At 44.3% G+C, this 13,554-nt stretch overlaps 2 pseudogenes; both read left to right on the top strand.

The window, feature by feature from the left end:
* The first annotated feature begins 378 nt into the window (after positions 1-378).
* On the top strand, positions 379-1,863 carry LOC125405492 (palmitoyltransferase ZDHHC18 pseudogene; annotated as a pseudogene).
* Positions 1,864-2,392: 529 nt separating this feature from the next.
* On the top strand, positions 2,393-5,198 carry LOC125405493 (uncharacterized protein C2orf78 homolog; annotated as a pseudogene).
* Positions 5,199-13,554: the final 8,356 nt, after the last annotated feature.

The following is a 13,554-nucleotide window of genomic DNA, read 5'->3' as shown; positions in this document are numbered from 1 at the left end:
TTGATTTTTGATGACATTAATTCTTTCATCTATCTATTCATTATTAGTCTGTAAAGACTTATAATTTCTAAAAGTGCCTCATTCTTGGCTCTGTTATTAAACCACTTTTTTAAGGATATAATATTAAAATCAAAGGTAAGTCCCAATATCAAAAAGATGGATGCATTGGAAAAACAATATAAGCCTTGCAGAATACCATCCATAGTATAAACAAAAAGGTTATTAAATTCCTGGATGGTGATATTGTCTGTTATTATATAACTTTCAAATTTATTGATTTATTTATTGATCAAATGAAATTACCATCACTATGAGATTTCAGTAAATTGTTGTAGGTATAATAATCTTTATAGGCCAACAGATGTCACAGTTGTGACTATGTGGCAGAGAGACATGAAAAGCAGTGGCATGAACAGCATGAACGTGGAACAGCTCAGTTCCACGTTGCTGCCTGCTAAAAAGGTCAAGTAACATATAAAGGTAAGCCTATCAGAATTACACCTGACTTCTCAATGGAAAACATGAAAGCCAGAAGGTCCTGGATAGATGTACTGTAGACACTAAGCTTTCTTTCACCATCATGGAGAAAACAAAATATTCCATGTCAAAAACAGATTTAAACAATACGTATCCACAAACCCAGCCTTACAGAAAGTACTAAAAGGAAAATCTCAATTCAAAAAAGCTAACTACACCACAATAGTGCAGACATCTGATAAACCCCCTCCAGAATAACCCAAAGAAGGAACGCATACAAATACTACTATCGGGCGAGGCTGGCCCGCAGGGCGCGGAGCCAGCAGCGAGCACCACGCTGGAGCAGCAGCGGCAGCGGGAGCCTGGGCCGCCAGCCGCTGTGTAAGTGGGAGGTGTTCCCTGGCCACAACCGCTTCTACTGCAGTGGCCGCCTCATGCTGGCCTGCCATGGCGGCGTCTTCGCGCTCACGCTGCTGCTCATCCTCAGCACCACCGTACTCTTCTTCTTCTTCGACTGTCCCTACCTGGCCCACAGACTGACCCTGGCCGTCCCCATCATCGCTGCCATCCTCTTCTTCTTTGTCATGAGCTGCCTCCTGCAGACCAGTTTTACTGACCCTGGCATCCTACCCCGGGCAACCATCTGTGAAGCAGCTGCCCTGGAGAAGCAGATTGACAACGCAGGCAGCTCCACATACCGACCGCCCCCTTGGACCCGGGAGGTGCTGATCAACGGGCAGATGGTGAAGCTGAAATACTGCTTCACTTGTAAGATGTTCTGGCCACCCAGGACCTTGCACTGCAGTGTCTGCGACAACTGTGTGACCTTCATCTTCGCCTGCGTGGTCACCCACCTGACTCTGCGTTCTCAAGAAAGCAACTTCCTCTCCACTCTGAAAGAGACACCAGCAAGTGTGCTGGAGTTGCTCATCTGCTTCTTCTCCATCTGGTCCATCCTGGGCCTCTCAGCGTTCCACACTTACCCCGTCGCCTCCAGCCTGACAACTAACGAAGACATCAAAGGGTCTTGGTCCAGTAAGAGGGGCAGTGAGGCCTCTGTCAACCCCTACAGCCATAAAAGTATTGTCACCAACTGCTGTGCTGTGCTCTGTGGCTCCCTACCTCCCAGCCTGATCGACTGGCGGGGATTCGTGCAGTCTGACGCTGTGTTGCCCTCGCTCATCAGAAGTGACGAGCCAGCCTGTGGGGCCAAGCCAGATGCCAGCATGGTAGGAGGCCACCCCTGAATGTGACTCAGTGCTTGCCACCTGCCACCCTCCACGCCTGCCGGGACCCTCCCCATACCATCCGAGGGAAGCAGAGCTGCCAAAGACTCAAGTCTTTTCGCATTTATTTCCCATCCTGCACAGATTTCTCTGAACTGTCACGTAGCTGTGCCCTCTTGCTCCTCAAACCCAGGTTCCCACAGTTTGGGCCCTAGGTCCCTGAACTGATCAGAGAGCCACAGCCTCTGGAGGCCACCAGGGAACCATGCCAAGTCACTGCCTGTGCCCAGGGAGACCCAGTGTGAGTGAGGGTGTGAACTGAGTGGGGGACCTCCCAGCCGGAGGCATGCTTGGACCCTGGGGAGCCGGGGCTTCTGGGAGCAGGACTGCTGAGCAGCTGGCCCTGAAGCACAGGTGGAAGGCCAGCACCTGCCCTTGGACTCCTGGTCTGGGACTCCCACATTCCCTTTGAGATGAGCAAGGCTATTTTGGTGGTCTTTGGGGGGGGCGATTATATGGAATTGGCCAGTAGGATAGAGCTGGGGTACCAGTAGAGAGCATGGGCAGGGGGTGGGAGGCAGCCTGTCAGAGGAAGCCAAACCAGTCATCCAGGCCCCAGAACCTCAGCTCCTGTAGAGTTCTGGGCAGCACAGTAGGAATGGGAATGGGGACCCTGCCTTCCCCAACCCATGGAGACTCTCAAGGATCCTTTCCTGTGCCGCACCCCCACAGTCTCTTCCAAATCAGAGCTAGAGGTGGGTGGGTTAGGTGATGCTGGCAATATTTGAAAGGGGTTTATTAATGCTGGGTATTTTGCACAATTTTATAGACCTCTTTTTTACATGGCCCTTTTTTTAAAAATAGAAGTTAATGTGTTACTATCTGTGTAGTGCCAAGTCAAGAATTTTCAGAAGGCTAGGTGGTTTGATAAATGTTTTACAGCAGATCTAGCTATAAGTGTGTGTGTGTGCGTGTGTGTGTGCGTGTGTGTGTGCGTGTGTGTGTGTGTGTGTGTGTGTGTGTGTGTGTGTGTGTCCCCGCCTGTGTACAAATACAGTTGACTTCCATATCCCTGGGCTCTTCCGTTTCCCTCTTGCCCTGTGTTCAGAAGCAGCCTGATAAGTAGGGGCTGGGAAGATGGTGCATTAATCACAAGAGACCCCTGGGCTCCTGCTCTTCCCTTCTGCCACAGCCTTCAGACAACCAGTGGCTAGGGACTCTGCCACCCAGCCCCCAGGTCAGGCTCCCAGCTGTAACCTGCCCCAACAGGCTGGGGCTAGGTGTGGTGGGTGGGGTGACTGGGTATGGGGAGTGGGAAGCAGCTGCCATTTTTCAAGCCACACCCCCATCTTGGCTTTCTGCTCTGTATATACCCCCCCATGCTAGAGAGTAGGAGACAACACAGTTCTGCTAATTAGGAATGAAGAAAGAAGCAGAACAGGCCAGGAGGCGTGTGGGTTGGCCAGGACCTCATAGCACATCGTCCTGCTGCTGGGATCTGTAGTTTCTAATCAAAATAGAGACTTGTTATTTTAGGACCCCCGCTTTGGCCCTTCAGGTGGGCTGAAGCCCTTGGATCATAGCATAGGAAATCAGTCCAACTTCTCTTCCTTGCTCCTAAGGCCATTGGGTCCCAGACAGCTGGGGAGTGTGCTAGCCAGGAGAAACCACTTCAGAGCCCTAGGCCATCCTGCAATGGCTCTGGGAGGTAGATGAGGGGCTGGAGGAGGCTCCCTAACCTGCCTTTTATTTAAGCCAGTATTTGTTCCTGCTTGTAATAAAACTTCCGTTTTTAAGAGCTGAAAAAAAAAGCAAATACTACTACCAAAAAATAACCAAAGTTAACTACCACTGGTCATTAATATCGATTAATATCAATGGTCTGAATTCACCTATAAAAAGACACAGGTTAAGAGAATGGATACAAAAACAGGATTCAGCCTTCTGTTGTTTACAAGAAACACACCTCAACCTCAAAGACAGACACTACATCAGAGTAAAGAGTTGGTAAAAGGTTTTCCAATCAAATGGACCTAAGAAACAAGCAGTTGTGACTATTATAGTCTTCTGCATGAGTGGGAAACAGGAACTGAACCCAGCAGGAGAGACAGAAGGCACACAAGCTTTATATCAGCATTTATAGTACAAGAGACCATGCCCAAGTGGGCTAGTATCTTCAAGGCTATTGGCTGAAGGACTTCCCACAGCATAAACCCACATAAAAATCCAAGATTTTGTGGGGGCATATAACTTATACCAAAAACTTAAATAAACTGCCAGCAATAGTCAAGTTTTGGAAATTATGCACCAGAAAACCTGTCTCATAGCAAACTACCAAAAAAGTGAGAGGCATCGTTTCGAAGACAAAGGGGAAAACAAGGGAGGAAAAAGCATCAAGAAGTTCTGTCAACTCCCCATAATCACTAAGCATATGAAAACCATACAAACATCAGAGAAAATGTAACATCACATGGCCATTAGTAAAAACTGAATAGTTCCTATGTGTCTTTAATCAGGATTGCTATCACTGCAACTCAAGCAGAACTCACAGGAATTCCTGCAACACTGCTGCAGGAGATTCAGTGCTGAGGTGTACTGAAAAGAGGGGAGCATCTCACTTTCCTGTCACCGACTTCAAACTTCTTCTTTTTCAGTGGCGGAGAGGGAGACGATCCTGGGATTAACACCTTCAGGCCAGACACTCTGTCTGCTACAAAGTCTAGACCTTGGCAATGTGTGCACCTAGGATGCCCAGATGAAGACATCATCTGTTGATGGGGAAATGTCATTAATTTCCCTCATGCATAGCCCTTCTAAATTCCTGGCCTTGCCTCCAGCTCCAAACCTAGAACAAACACAGAATAACAATGTACATGAGTTGACTGCTGAGCAATGAAAGCCTCTACATGCCTATGAGGGCACAAAGCACAACCAATATGCATTACTTCTCCCCTTTGCACATCCTGACATTCAGCAGCCCCTGAACTACACTGATGTTGGGAGCTTAAGGCAGAAGTTACTTTCTGATAATGCCACTGTGGGAAGCAGTAGCCTTGGTCTGGAAGAGCCTGAGGTTCTGCAGAGTGTCACGGTATCAAGCATTAACTTTGCAGATATTCTGGTAGCAGATATTCACCTTCCCCAACTCTTAAACTCCATCACTGACCTACACAAATGTAAGATCCCACAGCAATCCAATCCAAAGACTCCACAGACATCTTGAGGGATCAGCCCCAGAAATACTACAGTATCATCATTGGATTTTCTGAACCAGGGAGCAAGAAAGACCAGAAAGCCTCTGATTTGCTTCATGGAGCTCCTCAGGTGAGAACCCAGCACCAGGACCTGCTGGAGGGAGAAGATACTGGGGGCAGCGAAAAGGTTATTGAAAACAAGGAGAGCAAAGTTAAGAAATCTGTACCTAAAAGCCCCAGTGTAGCTAGGACAAGACCAAGAGGAACAGAGAAAACAACTCCAAGAAAACACAGGTGTTGAAGCCATCAAGTAACAGAGTCAAGGCACAGGACAAGCCAACCAGCCTTAAGATGGTGAGAAATTCACCTGACATCAGCAATGACACATTAAAGAAGCCTCCAACTCACCTTGACATGCACATTCTGGAGTATGTGCAGGTCTTTCACCCTCTAGGGAAAAAGAATGATAAGAAAACTGGCATCTCCTCCTTGCAGCTCAACTAAACTTCAGCAGCAACAAAGATCCCAGAACAGGGCCAATCACCACATCACCACCAGGTGTGCCACATGATGGCCAAAGACATGGGAAAATTCAGGGCAATGCTCAGAGACTAGAGAGCATTGCTCCATCCCAGTATGAGTGACCACTGCTGGGAAAGTGAAGTTAATACCTCTTCCTTTCACAGCCCTGGACAAGCCTCAAACCAAACATGTTTCTAGAAAGTTTCTCTCCCTGCCTTCACACAAGCCCACTGCAGCTTACCCAGTGAGGCCTCATTCCCACTCAGCCCTGCCTACCACACACAAGACATCACAACCAGCTCCTGCTAACATATCATTGATGGCCTCTGATAAGCCAGCTTTGCCAAATGCCACTAATGCCACACAATGTAACATAACCAACCCCATCCAATCTTACACTGGGCCTCAGCCCTAGAGGCTTGGACCCTACAGAGCATCATCTCATACTTTAATCCACAGGGAATCTGTTTTTTTTTCCAAGAACAGGGCCCTATATCCTTTCAGAACTCAAACCCAATACCTGCTGTAAGACTTCAGCCAGCAACCGATTTCATGGAGGAAAGTGGACATTCCAGGGCCACAGCCAATCTCTCACAGCCAATTCTCACAGACAGTCACTGAAGAGCAGAGGCCAGAGAGGGAGGCCATGAAGAGGTGGGCCCAACAGGAGAGAGAGAATGCCTCCAAGTGTACCTCTCTGGGAAACCACAGCTTTTCCTTCAGAGGGAGAAGGATATGGAAATTACTAGATATTATGGCTGTGCAGTGTGTGACCCAAGCCTTGGGAACACAATGCTATTCAATATAAACAGGTGGATAGATACAGATATACATGCATTCATTAAGTTTAAAGACTTAGGTGAATGTGTAGATGTACAGATACAAATGTATGGATGTAAATTCAAATGTAGATGTATGCATTTATGTAGGAATGGACAGACAGTGTTTCTACACTTGTAACTATTTGAAGACACAAAAAATGACTGGAGAAACTTAGGTCAGTTTTTAAACCATGAGTATATATAGTGGGCTTTGATGTTTTCCTCATAACTTCACTATTCTTAATTTGGGTTGCCAAAGTAATAATATGTGCTACATAAATACATCTTATGCTATAAAATTCTGGTACTATTTAATTAATGTTAAAGCAGTTAGCTAAAAGCTCTAGCAGTAACAAAATTAATCTCCTTGACTTTTATTGTCAGGATACTAGTTATTGAATATGGTATGTTTCTGATAGTGTATAATGTAAAGTGAACACACTCCTGCTCTTACTACACTTCCTCCCATTTTGAACGTCATAAACAAGCCCTTTAATCACAAGTAGTCCAGGATAGAGATCCTCCTGCATTTTCATCAAATGAAAGACAGGAATCCATGTACACACAATTAAGCACCCACAAAGAAAGAAATCAAACAAGCTTATCTTTCTGAGATGGGTTTAATTGGATTAATAGGTTTATCTCGTTATATCCATTTCTGAAATTATTCATTTGACATTTTAATTTCTCTTGTGTGTGTCTGTGTTGTCCACATGGATTCCTGTGTAAAAATCGTGTGGAGTGCCCACAGAGTCGAGAGGGGAGCATCAGGTCTCTGGAGTCAGGAATTAAGAGAGACTGAAATCCATCATCAGGTGCTTTGAATTCGGCCTGGAAGCTCTGCAAGAAAATCAAGTGTTCTTGTCTACTGAGCCATCTCATCGAACCCGAGTTGAATATACATAATACAAACAACATAACCTTATCTTCTCTATGGCTGCAAAGACTTGACTTTCTCTGTACATCACATTTTCTTCACCCATGGAAATACTGGTGGACACTATGCTATGTTCCCTGATGTACTGTAGACAGTGCTGCAACCAACACTGATGGGCAAGTGCCTCTCTAATATATTCAGTTCTCTGGGAATGTACACATGAACCATGTGGTGGGCCAGGTTTTGACTGTTAGAGATCCTTGTACACTGACACCCAACCAGGTTGGAAAACTTCCTATGCCCACCAGAGTGTATAGCATTCCTTTCTAAGAACTCCATCAATGGTGTTTGTCATTTCTTTTCTAGTCTGCCTTGGATGGTATCTATCGGAGGTTTCACTATGCCTTTCCCTGATTCCTTCTGAACATTTTTATTGCTCACCCTTTTTTGTTAAAATCTGTGACAACTGTCTCTTTCTTTGCCCTTTAATACCTGTGTGACATTTTTTCTTATGACTTATATATTTAATTCTAAATAATCTAGATATTAATCCTCTAAACTGAGGTATTCATCATAGCAAAGATTTCATGTGGTTCTGTAGGACATCCCTTCTAATAATTGCATCTCTTGCTGGCAATGAATCCTCTACTTCCTGCAGCAACCATTGGTAAATTACTGCCAGGATTTCTCGAGTGCCTGGTGTTTTTCTCCATGCTGGCCTATCCCTTAATCTTCAATTTTTGCACTATTCTGTGCTCTAACAGTTCAGAGTTTGTTACACTTTGTCCTCTGAGGCATGTGGCATTAACATTTTACAGGGTGACGAATAAGAAATGAACTCATTTATTTATGAGTTAATTTGTTTCCCAAGACATCTCTCTAGCCCTGAATGCTCTGGAACTAACTATGTTATTCAGGCTAGACTGACTATGTTATTCAGGCTAGCCTTGAAACCACAAAGAACTGCCTGACACTGTCTCTGCCTCATCTACTACCTTTGCCTCTGTCCTGCCTCGAGAGTGCTGGAACTAAAGGAATGCTCCAAAAACCCCAGATGAAATCAAGTTTCTTTCTGTACATGTGGATCCCCATTTTCAAAGCATGATTAGATGAAGAGGAAATATGTAAGTAACAGTACATTTTGGTACCTACCAAAAACCCCAGAAGCTTAACTGCATATGCTTACAACTGGATCTCAAGACAGATTCATTTTTCTGAAACACTGATGCTCAAGCAGAGATCATAGAAATTCCCTATTACTGTAGGGACCTATGTGAAGAGGTGAACTGAAAAGAAGGAGAGCATCTTACTTACCAGTCACTAACTTCTTTCTTGACTCTTTTTCAGAGGTGGAAAAGGAGATGGTCCAGGAACTGACACCTCACGCCAGATACTCCATCTGCTTCAGTCCAAAATATTGCTACTACTCCACCCTGGATTACCAGATGTTAATAGGGTCAGATTATTGACTGACCCCATCCACAGTCCTTCAGAATTCTTGGCCTTACCAACAGCTACTATCACAAAAAAAAAAAAACAGCGAAAAACAATTCAGATGAGATCTAGCAATGCCAATCTTTCAATGCCTCTAGATCCCTTGAGGACACAGAGTAAAAACAGCCCACTCACTCCTCCTTTGAGAACACCCTGATACACAGCAGACCCTATACTTTACTAACACTTGGAGCCCAAGGCAGAAGTTTGCTTCTGACAATGGCAGTTTGGGCAGCAGCACCTTTAGTCAGGATGAGCTTTGGGGTGAGCAGAGTGTGATGGGCTTCAGCTTGGACTCTGATGACATGACTACATTGGGGGCAGATATTAACCTGCCCCAATGCTTCAGCTCCCTCACTGTTTTAAACCAATTCTGTGACCCACAGAAACCCAACCCAAAGACTTCATAGTCATCAGGAGAGATCTTGCCCTATAAAGATAAAGTGTTATCAGCAGATCCTATGGCCAGGTGAGGATTAAGGACTAGAAAGACCCTTACCTGCTTCATGGAACTCCTCAGACCAGAATCTACTGACAGGATATGGTAGAGGAAAAAAAGGCTGAGTTCACTGCTGACGATATGGCTAAGCACATGGAAGGTACAGCTCAGAAAGCCATACACAGCAGGGACCAGCATGGCTAGGGCTCATAGGCAAGACAAAACCAAGAAGACCAGAGAAAAGAACTCCAAGAAAACAGATGAACTGAGGCATTCTAGGAAGAGTTCAGTCAGAAAAGAAGCCCAACATACCAAGGACCAAAAGGAAAAGGAATTCACCTGAGCTCAGGCAGGAGAGTTTTCAGAAACCCTGAACCCACTCTAGGCTGGCATCTGAGAAGGGTTTTTACCCCTTGTGAAAGAAGGGTGAAAAGAAAACCTACCTCTCCTAAACTTTCAACTATTTGCCTATGCTGAGCTCTAAATGTATCAGAGTTTATGAAACTTTGACCTCTGTGGGATGTGGCATTGACGAGTTACAGGATGACACATAGAAAATAGAATTCATTTATTTATCAACTTTCTTTTAGTTTCTTGAGACAGAGTCTCTCTCCAAAGACCTACATATCCTGGAACTAACTTTGTAGACCAAGCTGGCCTTGAAATCACAGTGATTTGTAAGCCTCTGCCTCTGCCTATGCCACTTCCTCTGTCTCTGCCTGTGTTCCTGCCTAAAGTGGGCTGGGACTAAAGATATGCTTCAACAAGAGTATAGCATCTGAATTTTACTCAGGGAATATATTCGACCTGTCCCTAGATTTTCATGGAGTATCTATTTTCACAATATCTAATCCCCAACTACTGTGTAGGCCCAGTACTGCCCATCCTAACAAGACGTATTTGCTGTCTAGAATCACCAATGTAGATAATCTTAACAAGAGCCACATGAAAAGATCCTACCACCTGCATCCAGTGATCCTCACAGGGTAGCATTTGGCTACAAGAGAATGATGGAAAGCAACAGCTTAGGGAAGTCTTTGGTTTTAACATTCTCTGTGTGGTGCTTTAGCTACAGAATTGGGCAATTCCATGAGTCTACTGTGCTTCACTTTACACCTTAGGAATGATGGAAAGGCATTTAGATGGATATCTTCTAACTTTGATATTTTATTATTTTAATCTCTATGCTTTCAAATTAAGTGTCTTGTAGAATAAATCTTATTGAACAAAACTTGGTACAGGAGAATTGTCTGTATTTTATCAATCATGTTTTAAATAAACACTGATTGGCCAGGCAGGAAGTATAGGTGGGACAACCAGACAGGAAATAAAAGTGGGGCAATGAGAACAGGAAAATGCTGGGAAAGAAGAAGCCCATTCCTCCCCAGTCCTGCCCAGACCATGGAAGAAGCAGAAAGTGACCTGCCCCTTTGAAAAAGGTACTGAGCAATGTGGCTAACATAGATAAGAATAATGGGTTAATATAAGCTAGAAGAGCTAATAAGAAGCCTGAGCAAATGGGCCAATCAGTTTATAACACAGACCTCTGTGTGATTTTCTTTGGGACTTACCAGCTATGGGAACTGGGCAGGATGGAAACCCCAACAAGCAGCCCCTCATGTTACAGAATGGTGCCCACGTGGATAACTGCATCCACAGAAAGCCTGAGAAATCTTGGGAAAGAATAGAGTAAAGCATGTTTTCTTGGTAGCAGCAATTTCTTGGGTCTGCACTGCTTGCTAGAGGCAAGCAAGCGCTCTCATCTAAAAGAGGCTTCCTGACTCAGCTTTAGCCTCAAAACCCTGCAGCTCTTTAAGAGATCCTGCCATGAAACACTTAAGTGGTGTTGATGAAAAACTGACTGCATACTTTTCAGTTTTCAGCCATAGCAGGAAAAAAGCTGTGCCATTTTAAAATGCCTGCTTTCTGGGCCGTCCTGCCAGGGCAAACTTGGACTCTTTCAGGCAGGCAATCCGACTACAGATCATTTGAGTGTGATTTGTGAACACACTGCTGCAGCTTGCTTGCTGGCAGGGGCATTGAAATGCCATAGAGTTGTGGCAATAAACATGGCTACAGCCGGTACCTCTGCCATGGGGCTGCAATCACAGAAAGCTAAGGAATGGGCTGGATTCAGCTGTCAAAGCCACGGCTTTAATCCTACTCATATTGTTTGGTAAACTAAAGACTTGTGTAGTCAGAAAAAAAGAGAGATACAGTAAAGAGAGATTCAAAGATGAAGAACACCTCTAAATGGTTTACAGTGTGTTAAAAATATACGCAGGCTTGAAAAAAGGTTAAAATTCTTGAAATAAAAAAGAAAGAAAGAAAGAAAGAAAGAAAGAAAGAGAGAGAGAGAGAGAGAGGGAGGAAGGAAGGAAGGAAGAAGAAAGAAAGAAAGAAAGAAAGAAAGAAAGAAAGAAAGAAAGAAAGAAAGAGTAGTTGGTTGTGGTAGTACACACTAATCCCAACACTTGGGAGACAGAGGTAGACTGACCTCTGTGACTTCAAGGTGTGGGAGCACACTTTTAATTCTAATGCATGGATGGCAGAGACAGGCGGATCTCTGTGAGTTCAAGGACAGCCATATTCTGTAGTCTTTGAAAGGTTTGAAGAATGCGTATCCATCTGATATATGTCTCTATATATCTAGAAAACCTAATAATATGACTATAAGATTGATTATTATAAATGATTATCTATTAATCTATATTTCTTAATTATTCATTAGATGTTTAAATGAGCTGCACAAACACAATATCTTAATCAAGAGCAGAAATAAACATGTAACAAAATTGACTTTAAATTTGTACCATTAAAGCAAGATCCATACAAATGCCAAGCATCTGTCTCTATAGCATATCCCCCTTTAAATGTAAACAAACATTTATAAATAATATTTGGGAATTTGGGCATAGTTCTCTCCAAATTACTTCCTGCTGTTTATTGAGAAAGGTAATTTTTTGGGGTGTTCACACCGACCTTATGGGAAGTCTTGGCCATCAAATCACATTAGTCTGGAAGGATTCTACAGGTTCTCATCCTCTGTAGAAACAAAAGAATACTCTCTTTTCCAAAGCAACATATCCTTGAACCCATATTTTTAAATCAAGATACCTTTAAAGTATACATGTTAGCTTAGCTTAGCAGTCCCCAGAATCAAGTATCTCTTCTGAAGTCAAAAAATCAAAGAAAACACAATAATATACATAATCCAGGCTCTCTGTGTTTTTTTCAATCTTTATGTGGCTTATTTTTCTGTACTCCTTTGATCTGTGACTGTCTGTACTCTGTCTCTTTAAAGACTTTGTTTTATTTTTAAAAAGCATTTATTTCTTTTTATAATTCTCTATACTCTTTTTCTTCTCTTTCCTAAGTCTATGTACATTTATCCAACATTGTGACCCATTTAGAGGTCTTTTCCAGCTGGATTTGTCTTTATTGCATATTTGTAATTATTTTCTGACCAGAAGGGCTTTTTAAAATGCTAAGCATCCTCATTAAGACTAAGGTTGCTTTTCCTTTTGGCTCTGCCCAGTCCAACATGGTGGGGTGGAGGTCTGTTTAGCATGAGCCATGCTTACAACCCCAGTTTTCAGGCACACAGTGGGTCTATGTTGCCATTAAGCAAGCAGTAGCACTCTGCTCACAAACCCCATTTAAATGCTCCATAGCCTGACTTCTCGAAAGAGTAGAGTTTGTGCTGACAGCATAGCTCAAAAAGCTACTGTTTCAAAGGTGCACATTGTTTTTCTACTACTGCTGAATCAGGAAGATCTCTCTTAAAAGAATGGCAAGTCAGAGTCAGTGATCTCCACCAGAACAGGTACAGGGAGTAACTGCTGAGCAAGTGAACCAGAGTCTGAGACCACTGAGGGTCCAGATGTGAAGCTGGGACCTTCAAGGAAGTAGACCTAAGCCAGGACCCTGGTGGGTCTAGGCCTGAGTCTAGGACCTCCCAGGAACTAGGCCTGTGCCAGGACCTCTGCTAGTCTGGGCATAAGTGAACCTGAGACCTCTGAGGGAATAGGCAGGAACCAGAGATCTCAGAGGGGCCATGCATGAGTCTGGGTCCTCAGAGAGAGAAGACCTGAGCCAGGACCTCTGTGGGTCCAGGCATTGGTCTGGGACATCAAAGGGAATAGGCAGGAACCTGGAACCTCTGAGGGTCCGAACGTGAGTCTCGGACCTCTGAGGGAGTAAGCAGGTTGTCTGTGGGTTCAAGCACCCGAACCTGGGACATCTGAGGCAGTAGACTGGAGCCAGAAGCCTTTCCAGATCCAAATCATTCCCAGGGACTTCTGCAGGAGGGGTTCCAGACCAGGATTTACAGATAAAGGTCAAAGCCGATAACCTAGACCACATATGCCCTGAGGCAAGAAACTCTACCTTGGGCAACAAATTACACAGGAGTGACTCTGAATGAGCTACCTAGGACAGAGAGGACCTGAGGAAACAAGCTCCACTGGGAGCAGAAGCCAGGAGCAAATACAGTCCCAGAAGC

Source organism: Myodes glareolus, chromosome 1 (genome assembly GCF_982192425.1).
Source record: "Myodes glareolus chromosome 1, mMyoGla1.1, whole genome shotgun sequence".
NCBI classification, from domain to species: domain Eukaryota; kingdom Metazoa; phylum Chordata; class Mammalia; order Rodentia; family Cricetidae; genus Myodes; species Myodes glareolus.
Note: the sequence above shows the minus strand (reverse complement) of the source record. Positions and strands in the feature narration are given on the sequence as shown.